Genomic DNA, 14573 nt, shown 5'->3' with positions numbered 1-14573 from the left:
GTGTGTGTGTGTATAGATATATCTATACATATGATCATGTCTACATATAAACATTATACTTATGTATTTAAACTTATAAAAGGGTAGATTTTACACTTAACAATACGTATCTGTTGATCTACTGAATGGACCCAATTTTCTTCTCTCTCTTTCTCTCCCTCTGCCCCCACCACCTCTTTCACCCTACCTTTTTATTTTTGGCAGTAAGAATGAACAAAAATTACCCCTGTTGTCTTGGCTGTATGGCTTAATCCACTGAACTAAAGACTTGGAGTGAAAAAGGAAAAAAAGGAAGAAACCTACAACAGCAATAACATTGACAAAAATAAAATTCTGTTCTTCTTGTGCATCGAGAAAATGTCACTTTCAATTTTTCAAATGTTTATGCACTCAAGGGTCCCCTATAGGGTATTTAGATGGTTCATATGCATAATATTAAATGTCATACTGCAACACTGAGGTCTTGCTTGTTAAATTCCTCTTGGAAGGATTTTCATGCACATAGAAAATTGCTTCACTACAGACAGCCCTTACTCAAGTGTAACCCTATTGCAACTCTTGCTGAAGAAGCAGTTACTCCAATGAGATAGTAACTTATTTTCAGGAGTAGGCTACTGGAGCATGTTTGTGAGGACTGCAGTCCTCACAAAAGGAAAGTGCTTTATGTAGAATGACACAGTTGTAGAAATTATCTGAGGATAAACACAACAAAGAGAATACCATGTTAGTGATTTATCCTGTATTTCTTCTTTTAAAAAGTGAGTTAGACATAATTCTGTTGAATGGTCCTTCTTTTTCCCAACATAAGGTCTTTTGATACTATTTGAAATTACATTACTAGGAAATGAAGTAAACACATTTTTGTGTGTATGTTTAATGGGTTGTTATGAAAGCAGAGTTAAACTGCTTTGTGTTTTAATTTCTTTCAAAGGTCCCTGTCCTGTAAACACCTTGTTTCCAATCGTGGCAGGTTTCTGTATCCCCATACTGAATACAGGGGGCTTCTGCATAGATTCACTTCCCTGCTGCTGTGCTAATGTTTGCTGGCTAAGGACTGAATACACATGCCTACCTCTACATGCATTAGTCATACCAATGAAGACAAATGAGGGAGGTGACCTCATGAAACAGCTACATCAGGGATGTACAGTACATTATTCTTAAGGTTGTTCTGCAAACACATCTGGCATTGCAGCCTGACACAACCTGAAAGACTGCTAAATGATAAGAACCTTTCATTTGACATAGTCAAATTGATAAGGTGAATGATTAGCAGCACCTAACTACATAATGCAGCCTTTGGCTATGATTAACTTTTTAAAGAAAAGAAACAAAACCCAGCAACTAGTATGTTTCTAACATGATTAGCAAAGCACTTCTGAGAAATGTTTTCTGCAAAATGTGCTGTTGTATTTCATGTCATTACATATTTTAAAATGCAAAATGTATTCACTTCAGAGAATGACAGTATCTGGAGGATAGAAGCAGTCAATGTCCTTACCTATGTTTACGTATCTTTGAAATTTGAAAAAAGATGTTTTTCACAGTTTCATTGAATATCTTGAGGTTATGAATGGCACTGCATTTAAATTATAAATTATGTCTTTCCATTTCTCTTTTGACTGTCTGAACTTTGTTACAGCTTCAGAATAACAACTTGTGCTAACCACAGGCATAAAATTGTTCAGCACTCCTTCTATCAGAAGTGTATTTTTTACCCAGATATGCAAAGCACACAATTATTATGTTAAGGCAATACTCATATGTAATATTAATGTTCTTATAATTTTACCTAAAAAATGATGGAAAATATGTGCTCTCTCACATAATTTAGGTTAATGTGCACTCTAAAAATAATACTTCATAACACTAAATTTCCTTGTATGCTTACATCTCTGTGGTATGCTTTCCAATATTCAACACTCGGCCACAGCATGCAGCTAATATTCCAGTAGTCTCCTTTCTTCTTTTATTTATCTGATCTGCTTTGGAGTATGTCTTGAAGCAATGCTGCTTTATGTGCATGGGATGCACACGGCTAAATCTGGAGTTTTGGTTCCATCCGATGGACTTGCTACTGGAAGTTGTGTTCCCACACTCCTTAATCAAAGCCTCCATGTCTTTTCCCCAGTTCCTCAAGGGCTGCTTGCAAGATTGATGATATATTTGGCCTAGTGCTAAAGACAGGTAAGACTTGTGTAGATCTTTAGCTCCATCCTCCCTAAGCATCTAAATACTGTTTGGCACAACCTGCTCTCTCCTGGCTGCCAGAAAGTGAGAGTCAGCCATCAACCTATATGTGATGCTTTCTGGTGAGGAGGCAATGAGACAAGATATTGGCCTGAAACAGTCTCCAACTTATCACCTATTCTTGGGCTATGGAAACAACACAGGAGAGCCAAGCTCAAGTTGTATTTGAGGCAAAATGGGACAGGTTCAGTCCAGGTTGCTTGTATTTTTGCCCTTGAAAAAGAGTTTAGTCTGGTCTTTTTGGTTAGATTCAAATAGTTTGGAACTTCAGGGGGTAAAATGGTAGCAAGATAAGTACAAAAAAAAACAAACCCTAAGTTAAACAGATACTGCTCACTCCTGCAAAATTATCTTCTGTATTGGTCATTCTCTAGGCTGATATTTTTGTCTAGCAAATATTTTTCTAAAAGAGATTTACTGCATGAACCTCCACTAATAGTAATACCTATCATGTAATGCCTTAAAACAGAATAGCTGCTTTGAGTAAAAATCCTCACAGTCATTTTGGCAAACTGTAAATTATGGTTTTATTCCCTTTTCACATCAATAGAGTTGTACACAGAGGTAGAGTTTATTTATGGGTAAAGTACAAGATATTATCAGAACTCGGATTAAAACTAGGACTTTTCAAGTGCTTTTCATTTTCTTAGGGACTGCATGTTTCTATTTCATTTGCCCTTTTACTCTAATACAAATGAATTTATTAAGATAAGAATGTCAAAGCAAAATACCAGAAACATCTTTGTGTAAGTATTTGTGCATCATTCTACCTCTAAAATTCGTGATTTGTGTCTTGGTAGAGGAGCACCACATCTGCATCAGTGTATTGCACATAGAATCAAAGAAGGGAGCTTTTGTCTGCATCAGTGTATTGCACATAGAATCAAAGAAGGGAGCTTTTGTAATTTAAAGTTTGATTTTAATTTTAAAAAATGACTAAGCAGGATAGCATACATTTTTCTAATGTTCTTAAAAATTCTGTGTTTCAGAGTGTGGCTACTGACCCATCTTCCTGAGGAGAATGGCTGAGATGTCTTTGAAATTATTCCTGGAATTCGACCAGCATGAGATCTCTACCAAACTGAGGTAATACTGTTGAAAGGCAAGAAATCTGAAGTGATGTATGTCCAACTGTCTGTGCATTGACAATGTCAACTGCTGAAAACATTCCCCATGCCTGGGGCCAAAGGAAACAGTCAGAAAGGGTAAACCTGAGGACATCAGTCTCTTCTGAGGGATATTTGGTTGGTGAAGCCAAAAGCTTTTCCAGGTAATTTCTAGATCCAGGTTTTACTAACAATGATAGCCCAGACTTCTGCCATAATGAAGTACCTTCTTGGAGGTTAACTAACTAGTTATTTACCTAACAATACTCAGCATAATGGCAAGCACAGGAGTAGTGTTGCTTTTGGTTAGTTTGTAGAGCCTTTAAAACCTCAGAAATTTCACTATGAGAAAACCAGACAAAATGATAGCATGGGCAGTAAAATTATGTAGCGTATTACTACTAAGCCTTCTGCTAGAAAATTCACAAATTCTTCTTTCTTTAACTCTTCACCAGAACAGGTTTTGGTTACAATTCTTTTCTGTTGGGGTGCACCTGACATAAAATGATGTCAAAAATCAGTCACATTAGGATTACACACATAAATAAGACAAGTACAACTTGCCAAGTGATATGCATGAAAATGAATGTTCTTGCTATGGAATTATTTTTTTGAAATGTTTTCTTTAAATGGTATTAGCTAGAAAGCAGCAGAAAATATGCCCTGGTCTATACCAGGAGGTACATCTGTCTCATTCTGTTTCATCAAGCTTACATAAGTTATGTATGGCATTTTCATTATGAATAGTAGTCTGGCCTTAGAAAGATATCAATTATTATGAAATGTCTTTCATTAATTGTTTCTCTCTTGTGAGGATTTAAAAAATAGTTTGTGTTGAAAAGAGCAAATGATAAACACTGTTTGCTAAGATCTCTAGTGTAAAATAAAATACTGCCTCTCCTAATAATTTCAGCAAGACAAAATTGGTACCATTTTAATTATGTTTAATTATGTTTAATTATTGTTTAATTATGTTCAATTATTTAATTATGCTATAAGTACATTGTGCTTCTGACACCTTTGCTGGGAGGAGGAGTAACTTGCCAACATTACTGGCATTATGCAACCTGAAAAACCTGCACCCCCCAAAAAAATCAGGGTGTTCAAGTTACTATCAGAAAACAAATTAAAATGCTAAAGCCATTGCAAACAGTATGCTTCATGTTCAGAAATTCCATTTACTCCAAAGGTGTGACCTGATTTCTGTGGGAAGTCTGTAAACAGGGGGTTGAAAATCTAGGTTCTTAATATCAAAATCCTCACTCCAAAAATACGTAGGACAAAGGACGAAACTGATATTAAGAAAAGCGTGAACAAAAATGTTTTTCACAAGTCTGTCAATGTCAGTAATTTCTCTCAGTTGTCAAAACTCATGTTTACAGAAGTTAATTCAAAGATAATATCTTATGTACTAGGAAGATTTATAGGTATCTAAACATTTCTTAAAGACAAAAGTTGCTGCACTTCCTAATAACTCTCTCAATTGCATATCTGTTCTCAAGTTAAAATATGTCACAATACATATATTTATATATATACAGTTCTCTTTAAGAGAAAGTATGCACAAAATTGTGTATGTATTCAGATTGGTATATATGCAAATGCCTCTGTAATTTCTAGTGGTCCCTAATTCTAGAAGAATGGAATGCTTATGCTGTTGAAGGTCTTCATTAAAACATACATTATTCTATAATACAAGTAATATCTAATTTAAGAAATATTTTATTAATATGAAGTTCAACAAAATGCTTAATCTCTTCAGGATTTTAGTGCTACCTCCTATCTGTGAAGCCATCCATAAGATCTCAGACTGAGTTTGCTGTTGTTGCTCACCTCAGCCTTATTTTAGATATATGTATCTCAGGCGCTGGTCTTCCCCAGTAAAAAGGGACTAAAGACAACAGAAAAGGTAGCTTATCTAGAAGAAGGTGAAAAACAGTATTCCATAACAATTAAGACTCCTGGAAAGCAGAAAATACCTTAACTGAAAGTATTCTTAATAATTAATTTAAGAACCTGATTTAAGCTGAACACAGGAAAACAAATTACCTTGCTATTCTATGCAACCATTTCTTCAGGAAAGCTTTGAGATTTCAGTGTAAATTCCAGTGTAGGTACATCCCAGTTTTTAAGGATACTGCAAAGACTCACCAAGCTAGCCAATAGCATCAAGGTGCCTTCCCCCTGGAAAAGGATTTGGATGGGACAAATTTTATGTTCAGCTCAGCTGACTTGGATCAGTAAGGTGGGTGTAGTTGATGTGGTGTCTGTACATATTTCATATTCTGAAAAAATAGATCATTTTTGTATAATAGAAACAGGTTTTTTTTACTTTTTAGAAATCATAAAACCTGTACAGCAGCAGAATTAGCTGCTCTACTTTTTGCCTGTATGGCCTGATGAATCTTGAATTTGTGAGATTCATGAATGTGGCAATCATGAATAAGGCAATGAGGCAAATCAACTTTGCAAGTTGAGCAAGACTGAGTGTCTTCATCTAGAAACTGTCCATTCCTGGTGCAGGGGAATAGTTCTGACTTTCTCTGTAGAGATAAGAAATAGAGGCAGCCAATTATAAGGGCAGGCAGAAGGATTTAGGTAGAATTTAGGCTGGCACCATCCAGGCCAGCTTTATTTATGTAACTCCTTTGTTTTGGTATCTCCTCTACCTTTATGTCTGATAGGCCAGAGCCTGGTGGTCAATTTGGTATGTTTGGAGAGTTGAACATGCTCCAAATAAGGTGACTTCTTTTTTTTCTTTTCTTTTTTTTCCTGAAAAGTAAGGGTCCTGAGCAAAGCTCTGTCAACAGCATCTTCCACTCTCCTGCCACAACCCCCACTACGACCCATCACTTGATGATTTTATGCTTTGAGGTTTTTTGGTGGGTTTTGATTTTGGTGCTTTTTTTTTTTTTTTTTTGAGGAGGGAGAGGGGAGGCCTTTTGTTTTTTTGTTTTGTTAAATTGTGTCATAACATGAGCTACCCTACTCAGAAAGGGCAATATTTCAGTAACTGGGATGAGAGCTAGTGGCAAAATAAATGTCAGCAGCAAACCCAAACATCTCTTTACCTACTGCTTGTATCATAGATGCTCTTCAGTTTTAATTAACTGATCAGCACAAAAAGTGATAGTCTTCCTCTTCTTCCAGGGTCTACATCTTAGTTATTTTGTCAGCATTTGACAGAAAAAGTGTGTAAGGCAGTGGAGCATATATGGCAAAAATAAAAAGACAACCCCCTCTTGCATTAGAGTCTTGGAAAACTGTCAGTTTGTGAGTTCTGTCTTAAAGTTTCACTAGAACAGAATTGTGCATTTGAGTTTTTGAAAGTTTAGCAGAGTAAGAATGAAAGCTTCCCTTGAAACCATTATGATATTGTCACATAGTGTTTTTCTTAGTTATTTAGTCAGCAGAGGTTGATGGTAGGACCTTCAAAGCTGTAGCATAAGCTGCATTCATTTGAGCCAACAGAGTAACCAATAACCTTGGTCAGACACTTTCCTGTACATGGGCAGTGCTTGGAGACACATATATTTTGCCTCCAAGATATGCATGAGTGGAATTTAGGGTAGGTGGGCTGCTGGGCTCTGCATCTGGAGCTGGGGTGGGCTTGGTAGCCCTGCAGTTCTACAAGAATCGTAATCCTATGAAAATTTTATTTGCAAAGTGGGTATTTGTTGGCTGCTGTGAAGGGAAAATCATACTGAGAAACAAGGCTTTATATAACAGAAAAGAATTCTTCTTTGCACAATGGAGACATGTCTCAGTTTAGAGAAAAGTTTAGGAGAAAATACCCTGGAATAAGTGTTCCCTCTAAAAGGATTCAAACAATCCCTTTCTGCCAACAGGAAACAAATACCAGTGAATGAAAGTGAAAACAACCCAAATAAACAGCTGTTTATTGACAGTTTGCCCACATGGTACAGGAAAAAGGTAAAGAAATGCTAGATATTGAAATGTCAGACCTTAACTCCCCGCCACCCTGACCCTGGAACAAAACCCAAAAATGCCAGGGAAAGAAAAAAAACAGCAGCTGGACACATAGTGGGTAGAAAATGCCATGGGCATTCAGGGAGAAAAACCAAACAAAAAACAAATATGAGATTCCAATAGCAGTTCAGGCAAACAGATGTGAACCTGGTGACTCTGGTGTCATTCCCCTCTTCACAGCAGAGGAAGCAGGTGGGCTTGGTGTGCTTTCTCTCAGTGGCTGGGCTTTTTCTGAGGTGTGGAGCCACAAAAGAGCAGCCCCTTGCCTTTCCTGCCAGTTCAACTGAACCCCTCTCCTGCCAGTAATCCTCTTTAATCTTACACCAAAACCAAAGAGTCCAGTTCACTTTGAAAAAGATGCCAAAGGATTGCTGCTTCCGCCTCTCCAAGGACATGGAAGGATAAGAAAGCTCCTTGCCTGGACTAACAAAAAAGCCAAGCTAGCCAAGCAGAAAACCCCAGATTGTACGGCACCCTGGATGCCATGGGAATGAGGCTTCGGAAAAAAAGGACATGCCAGAATGCCAAGGCTTCCTACTCTCCCAGACCCACCCTAGAGATACAGCAACCTGTATTGGGCATAAAGCAGAGGATTAGGAAATAGAGTACCATCATAAAATGACCACAAGACAGAAAGAAAATGAAAGAGTCCTTTTGTTTCTTAAATCACATCTGAGTGTATTTTCCTTCCATAAATCAACATTCTAAAGCTCATGGTGTTTTAGGGGTTTTACCTTTAGATGCTATATATAAATCCCTTTGCAATGGTGGGAGTGCTATAAAATTATGCAAACATATGCACATATGTATTTATTTAAATAAAAGTAGGGGACAGAACATGGCATATTTAAAGGCATAGGGCAACAAGAATACCCTTGGAGAGCTCTGTCTGAAGATTGCAAGGTTGGTTCTTATTTTCAGTGATGGTCTTTTCAGTTTTAGCTCATTCTCTGGAGTAAAATATTTTAATTAAATACAGTTTTTTCATTGATTATATAGTCTGTTCAAGATATGGTACAAAGCTAAAGCTGTAAGAAAATCATTGATAGATGTTTAATTTGGATTCATTCCAAATCCACTGAGTATCATTGCACCACAGTTTTTTCTTTACAGCTCAGCCACCATCAATCTGGACTTCTGAAAAATCAGTATAAAAGTGTCAAAGGCCCAGTTTAAATACAGGCCAATATTAGGCTGCAGTTTATGCATCAGCACAGGGGAAGAACAGGGAAACAGACACATTTTTTGACTTAAAATGTCTTCTCTGACTTCTAGAAAAATCTTAGCATATACTTGTATAAAAATAGTATTTTTCTTTTTGGTAAAATGTAAATTAGAAATTTTTTTAAAATTTCCATAAGAGAGAAAATGCCTGTATTTGATTACAACATCAACATGTGAAAATATGTGGTTCTGGATGAATATTTGTACATATATAAAGAAAAATCAGATTTTGACAGCTGAAACGGGAACAGTACTTCCACTCACCATCTCCAGCAACATAAGTTAGGATGAAAGCAACTGCAGTGGTGAGCCACCCAAAACTAACAGCAACTCAGAGCAAGTAAGTCAGTCCAAGTACACATTCTACCTGATGAATAAGCCTAAACCAACCCTAAATAGGTTTATTTTCCTGTTTGAAATCTGTTGAAAGCTTCAGAGATGACTTTGAATGCCTATAACTATTGCTTCCCTTCTGCATTAGAGGCTGGTGAACACCTTGCATCAATGTCAAGAAACGTCTGTTCATATCTTTGAGTGATTTGCTATAGTTGACTCTGCTCTTCTGTGTATGAATAGTCTTAGAAAGTAGTTTATTGGAGAAAACAATCACTTACAGAAAATTTTAAATAATTACTATACACTCATTCACAGCCATGAGCATTAAAAGTCTCATTTCAAAGTATTATTAGCCCAGCAAGAGAAAATCTTATGTTACTTATATAACCAAATAGGGATATTGATTTAGAAATAATTATTTTAGATAAAAAGTATTTGTTATTTATTAAATAACAAAACATATCAAATGTGTTTTTGATATAAGTACATCAAAGATAATGGAAGACAATTTGCAAAGGTATTTGGGATGATGCTTCACCATAGCCATATACAGTTAGTTGGGGAAATTTTTTTCATTTACCAATCCAGTCAGAGTACAACAATGGGAAAAAAACCAACAAATCTCAAAACACCTTCTCTCCAATCTTACCCTCTTGCTACCATGGGAAGCTCATATATTTCTGCACCTGACAGTCTTCAAGGAAACTCTTCAGAACTTCATACCTACGAAGAAAATTGCTCTCCCTGTCTTGTGGGCTTGTCCTGGAGATGTGTATGGAAAGGCAAGGTATGAATAGGTTACTTCTAGATCTGTTTTCCTCATCTCTAGTTTATTTTCAAAATTGTCAGCTGGGATGTGATGACTCATAACCATGCTTTCTTCAGAAATCTTCCACAGCTGATTTCTGTCAGCTTCATAAGTATCTAATGGATGAAAAGCACCCTGTTGACATTGCTCCCAGGAGTTTAGACTTCCTATACTTGCAGATTTGTCATCCTGAACAGTGTATTTGTGTGAAACAGACCATTGCAAAAGACTGTGTAAGTTAAAAGTTTCACTTTTGAGTGTGAGTTGACCTTTGAATCTCTTTCAATGAAACCTACTCCTGCAAGATCTATCCATAACACTTGACTTTGATCTTATTTCTCCTACATAGGAAAAGTGTCTAGAGTGAGATCTTGAAGGGATTCTTACGTAACTCACATTAAAGTTCTGTAAAACAAGTGGTTTACAGGATATCCTTCATCCTATGTCTTCTCAGGGAGACACCAGGGTGACTGACTCAGGTCATGTTGATGGTTGCCTCTTGGTGAGGGCTCATGGTGGGCAGCCAACAAACAGGAAGGAACTCCTGTCTTCTGCACAGGAAGATTTTGCATAGACTCCCTGTTCAGTGTGGTGATTTCTGTGCCAACCACACACATAGCAAGACAGAAGCTAGCATAATAGTATGCATGACATGACAAAGTCGTTTAGATTCTTTAAAATATCATTTATAGTTATTGTGAAACTATTGCCTGATAAGGTTTGGTTTGCGAAAGACAGCACACAGAACATTGGTAGGGGTGTGTGTGCAGAACTCACTGACAGTTTGGTAGTTTGAGTGATGCCTGGACAATTCTGAGCCCCCATATGCATATTCCCAGACTGTATCTGTCAGCTTTTATAGAAAGTACCCCACAAAAAAGTGCTATGAAAACCATAAACAACTGCTATTTCCATATATGAAAGATAACCGGACTACACAAGAAACAATTGGAACAAAATGATTGTAACAATTAAAAATGTGTAAAACATCTTTTTAAGCAAGATAGTGAGATACAAACAAAGCTGCATGAATTAATTTTGGCAGCTACCAGAAAGGCCTGGACAAATTCTTAGAGGTAATATTTCCTCTCTTATATTGTGGAGCTATTTTATTTATGATGCATCATGTTGATCAGATGTAACCAAGTTTTCCACTGGAAATGCTCTTTAACAAGTAATGAGGACAGCATCATGTTCCTTAAGAATGGTGTGAGAACACCCTCCTTTGAGAAAGAAAATAACTTTTTGCATTCTCGTTTCTATGGGAAGGTGATGATGGTGGTATTGTAAAAGTTGAGCACTACTAAAATCTTGTTTAGAAAAATAATTAATTACATTGTATTTGAATAATTCCACTATTTCCACAAAATTTTAGAAATTACCAAAATGGTTAATCTCCCATGTAGGAATCTTTCAGCAGGGAAGGTACTTAATATTAGAGAATCACAAGATGAAGTTCAAGTTTCATCTAGATTATTCCTTCCTTTTTACACTCTAGAATTCTACTGAAGGAAAAGACTTTTTTTTTTTTTTTTAAGAATTCATGCTTCCTGCAAAGTGGACCCACTGGCAGCAGCCAGAGGGACATTTTTTCCCTTTCAAGTGGACGACTTTAAGGACTTTATCACCTACTTCTGGACAGCAACCTTCCCTCTCACTGGCAGATCCATGAAATCAGTGGAAATCTGGATGAATCAGACTGAAATTTCCATAACAAAACTGAACAAACTGCTGCAAGTATAAGAACAACCAGATGTAATAACATAGTAAGAGGATACAGTCTCCTTATTTTCAGATGCAAGGCAAACAGAAATCTTTGGAATTGAAACCTGGCTATGTTGAGCCAGTTTACAATAACTGCTAAATTAAGCAGTTTACAATATTACTTTATCAAGCTACATATATAGTTAGGCATATAGCAGATATCTCATGTGTCGTAAATAAACAAGAAATAAAATAAAATTTTAATAATAGTATTTTATTTTAATAATAAAATACACATTCTTAATTGTTACATGCCACTAATGTGTTTGACTAAAATGTCAGCAGAAAAATTAAAAGTGGAAGACTTTTGGAGGCAGTTTAGACATTGACTTCTTATTTTCTCAAGCAATAATAAATCTGTAATTATTTTATCAGCAAGACCTTAGATCTGATTTAATGTTGAATTATATTGAAAAATCAAATGTTAATACTGGATAGAGGGAAAACTTTAAAGAATAGAAAATGTTTTCTCTGTATATAGGTTTGCTTTGTCACCATGCTGCATTCTATATCAGAACAAAGGCTAAATGCATAATAAGATTACGCAAATGAGGTGAAATCAGCAAAAGTATGGTGGAGGAGGGGAAAATTTAAACCATGGCCATAAGTGAAACAACAAAGTAGTAGAGAATGGAAGTGTTTGGTGCCAGCTCATTTCAGTTTATTTTTCTGTCACACTTTTGAATGGGTAGACTGAAAGACCAGAAATGAAAAGATCCCTTTCTGGACCAGAAGGATTGATAGTGTTCTTTAACAGACTGTCCAGATATGTCTCTCTGACCCACAGCTATTTGTTTATTTGCTTTTATGTTTTTAAAATAGAATCAGCATGGTAATAGCTAGCAGCAGTAATAGAGGGGAGAGAGAGAACCCCTGCTCTGTGCTTTGGTGAGAGTGCTGTTTTGCAGCTGTGCTGCACTGCCTTGATGTCAGCCCCCAGTTTCAGCCATCATGGAAGCTCCAAGTACCACTATGAGCTCAGAGTACAAATATGAATTACAAATTCATGTATCTTACTTCACTGCCTCCTTTCCCCTCTTCCAATTAATGTAGTCTAAAAAAATCGTACGAGGAAAATCCTGTTACTTCAAACAAAAATAGAGGGGAAAAGTAGATGCTACATATGCACGTTGTGATATTCTTTTATTGTTGTAGCTCAGTAAACATACTTTATATCAGCTTCTGAAAAAGTTACATAAATTATTTCTTCACAAGTGGATCTCAAAAAAAAAAGCGGGAGAAGAAAACTGCACAGAACTAGTACATGGAATTAATATTAAAATAATTTTTAAATTTTAGAGCCAGATTCAGTAAATTTACTTACAAGAAACTACTCAGATCAGTAATTTATTGATTTACTCAGATAAGAATTGCAACTTGCAAGAATTTACAGATAAAAGTCTAAGTCTGTTAATATTTAGAAAATAAGATATTTAGATACATGAAATCCTGCTCTTCACAAAAAGGAAATATTCATTTGGCAATAGTAAACTAATGAAAGGCTTTCTTAAAGAAGTGAAAATTAGATAAGTAGGGATTGCTTCCTTTGAACTAGCTAAATCCTTTCTTTACTCTCTACCAAAAGAAAAATTAAAATGAGTAACTCTTTCTCTAACACTTTAACTCTTTTGCAAAAAACCTTATCACTGCCCATATCAGTGTGCGGCTTAATCAGCACAACTAACAAGGATTTATGAACACTTTAATTTCAAATGCATTTACATACACATACATATATATATATACACACTCATTTTATTCAAGCTATTTTACACAAACAGAACCTTAAGTAGTTGAAGTACTAAAAAAGCCAATCAACATACTTTTCATATATCTGTAAGTCCATAAACCTCTTAAAATTTTGTCTTAAAAAAAACCCCAAACAGCTAAATTATGGAAATACAGAATATTTACCAAATATATATATATATTGATTTTTATTCAAAATTCCTGCAAAGCTATAGGCCTACCAGTGATATAAACTGTAGTAACAGGAAAAAAAGCAGAACACACGAACTTGTAAATAAATCTGTGAATAACAAGAAGCAGGGATGCTAAGATTATGAATTTTATCAGTACAAGCCTTTGCTTGTAAACTGTAAGGGAGGCAGTTGAGAGATGCAATAACTGCCAGCTTTGCAGAGGGGAGTGTTTGTATGTGTGTGTGGTAGGACACAAAGAAGGAAGAGAAACAGAGGTAGGAACATGTAGCCACAATAAAGCATAATAACATTACTGAACATTTGTGTCTGCTCTGTCCCTCTGTATCCTACTGCTATCAGTACTGCCAGCAGGGTCACAGAAGCAGATGATTGTCTGCTTGTTTTTAATTCATGTATTGCTTGTTTTTAATTTATGTATTCTTTGACATAGGAAAAAATTGTAACTTCTAGTACAGGGGAAAACTAAATATTTAATGTAATTTCCAAGATACAGCAGTGCATCACGTTTTATAGGCTGCTTGCCAATCATAAAATACTGGCATACATCTTAGTTACTTAGCATGGCCTATTAGGAGTGAATTAGTATCACTAACTACAATTTATCTTTTAACAATAGCATATTTCAAAAAATTACAATTTTAGAGACATAAGATGAAAGTGAGCCCACAGCTGTTCATTGCTGTTATTTGGCTCCATAGAGGACTGTTTTTTGAAAGTATAGGGTATCTTTTTCTTTATTTGGTGGATGTTGGGGCTTTAATGAAGAGTGACTGAGTTGGCTTAACAACAAGAAGGAGGGCTGAATGTGGTTTTTGCAAGAGAATAAACACCTTGCAGAGCTCTTAAATCCAAACTATATATAGTGCATGTCCTGAGTGTCTTTTGTTTTCCATGTATTTTGTAGGCTTTTAGCATTAGATTTGTTTTCTCTGCATCAAATATCAAGTTAATTTACAAGGTATTATTACTGGTGTGTTTTCCTTGGTTTGTAGTTTTCCATGAAAGGTAGGCAGCTGAGACTGAGTCTTGGGGTGAGGGGGAGATACAGGACAAAAGTGTGTGCCCATGCTTGTAAATTGGCTGTCCGTGTGACAGAGCTAGGAAAACTTCCCATCCTCATTTGTACCCTGAAGACGATCCAGGATAAAACAC

General features: G+C 36.1%; 1 long non-coding RNA gene across 1 annotated transcript in view; it reads left to right on the top strand.

Moving 5' to 3' along the window:
• LOC132086263 (uncharacterized) overlaps window positions 1-14573 on the top strand; it is an 88409-nt gene that overhangs the window by 36295 nt on the left and 37541 nt on the right. The window contains exon 2 of the long non-coding RNA XR_009420398.1: window positions 3240-3336. This is a non-coding gene — a long non-coding RNA (uncharacterized LOC132086263). The remainder of the gene's footprint in view (window positions 1-3239; window positions 3337-14573) is intronic.

Source organism: Ammospiza nelsoni, chromosome Z, assembly GCF_027579445.1.
Source record: "Ammospiza nelsoni isolate bAmmNel1 chromosome Z, bAmmNel1.pri, whole genome shotgun sequence".
Taxonomy (NCBI): Eukaryota; Metazoa; Chordata; class Aves; order Passeriformes; family Passerellidae; genus Ammospiza; species Ammospiza nelsoni.
The sequence above is the reverse complement of the archived record's forward strand: the minus strand, read 5'-3'. Positions and strand labels throughout refer to the sequence as shown.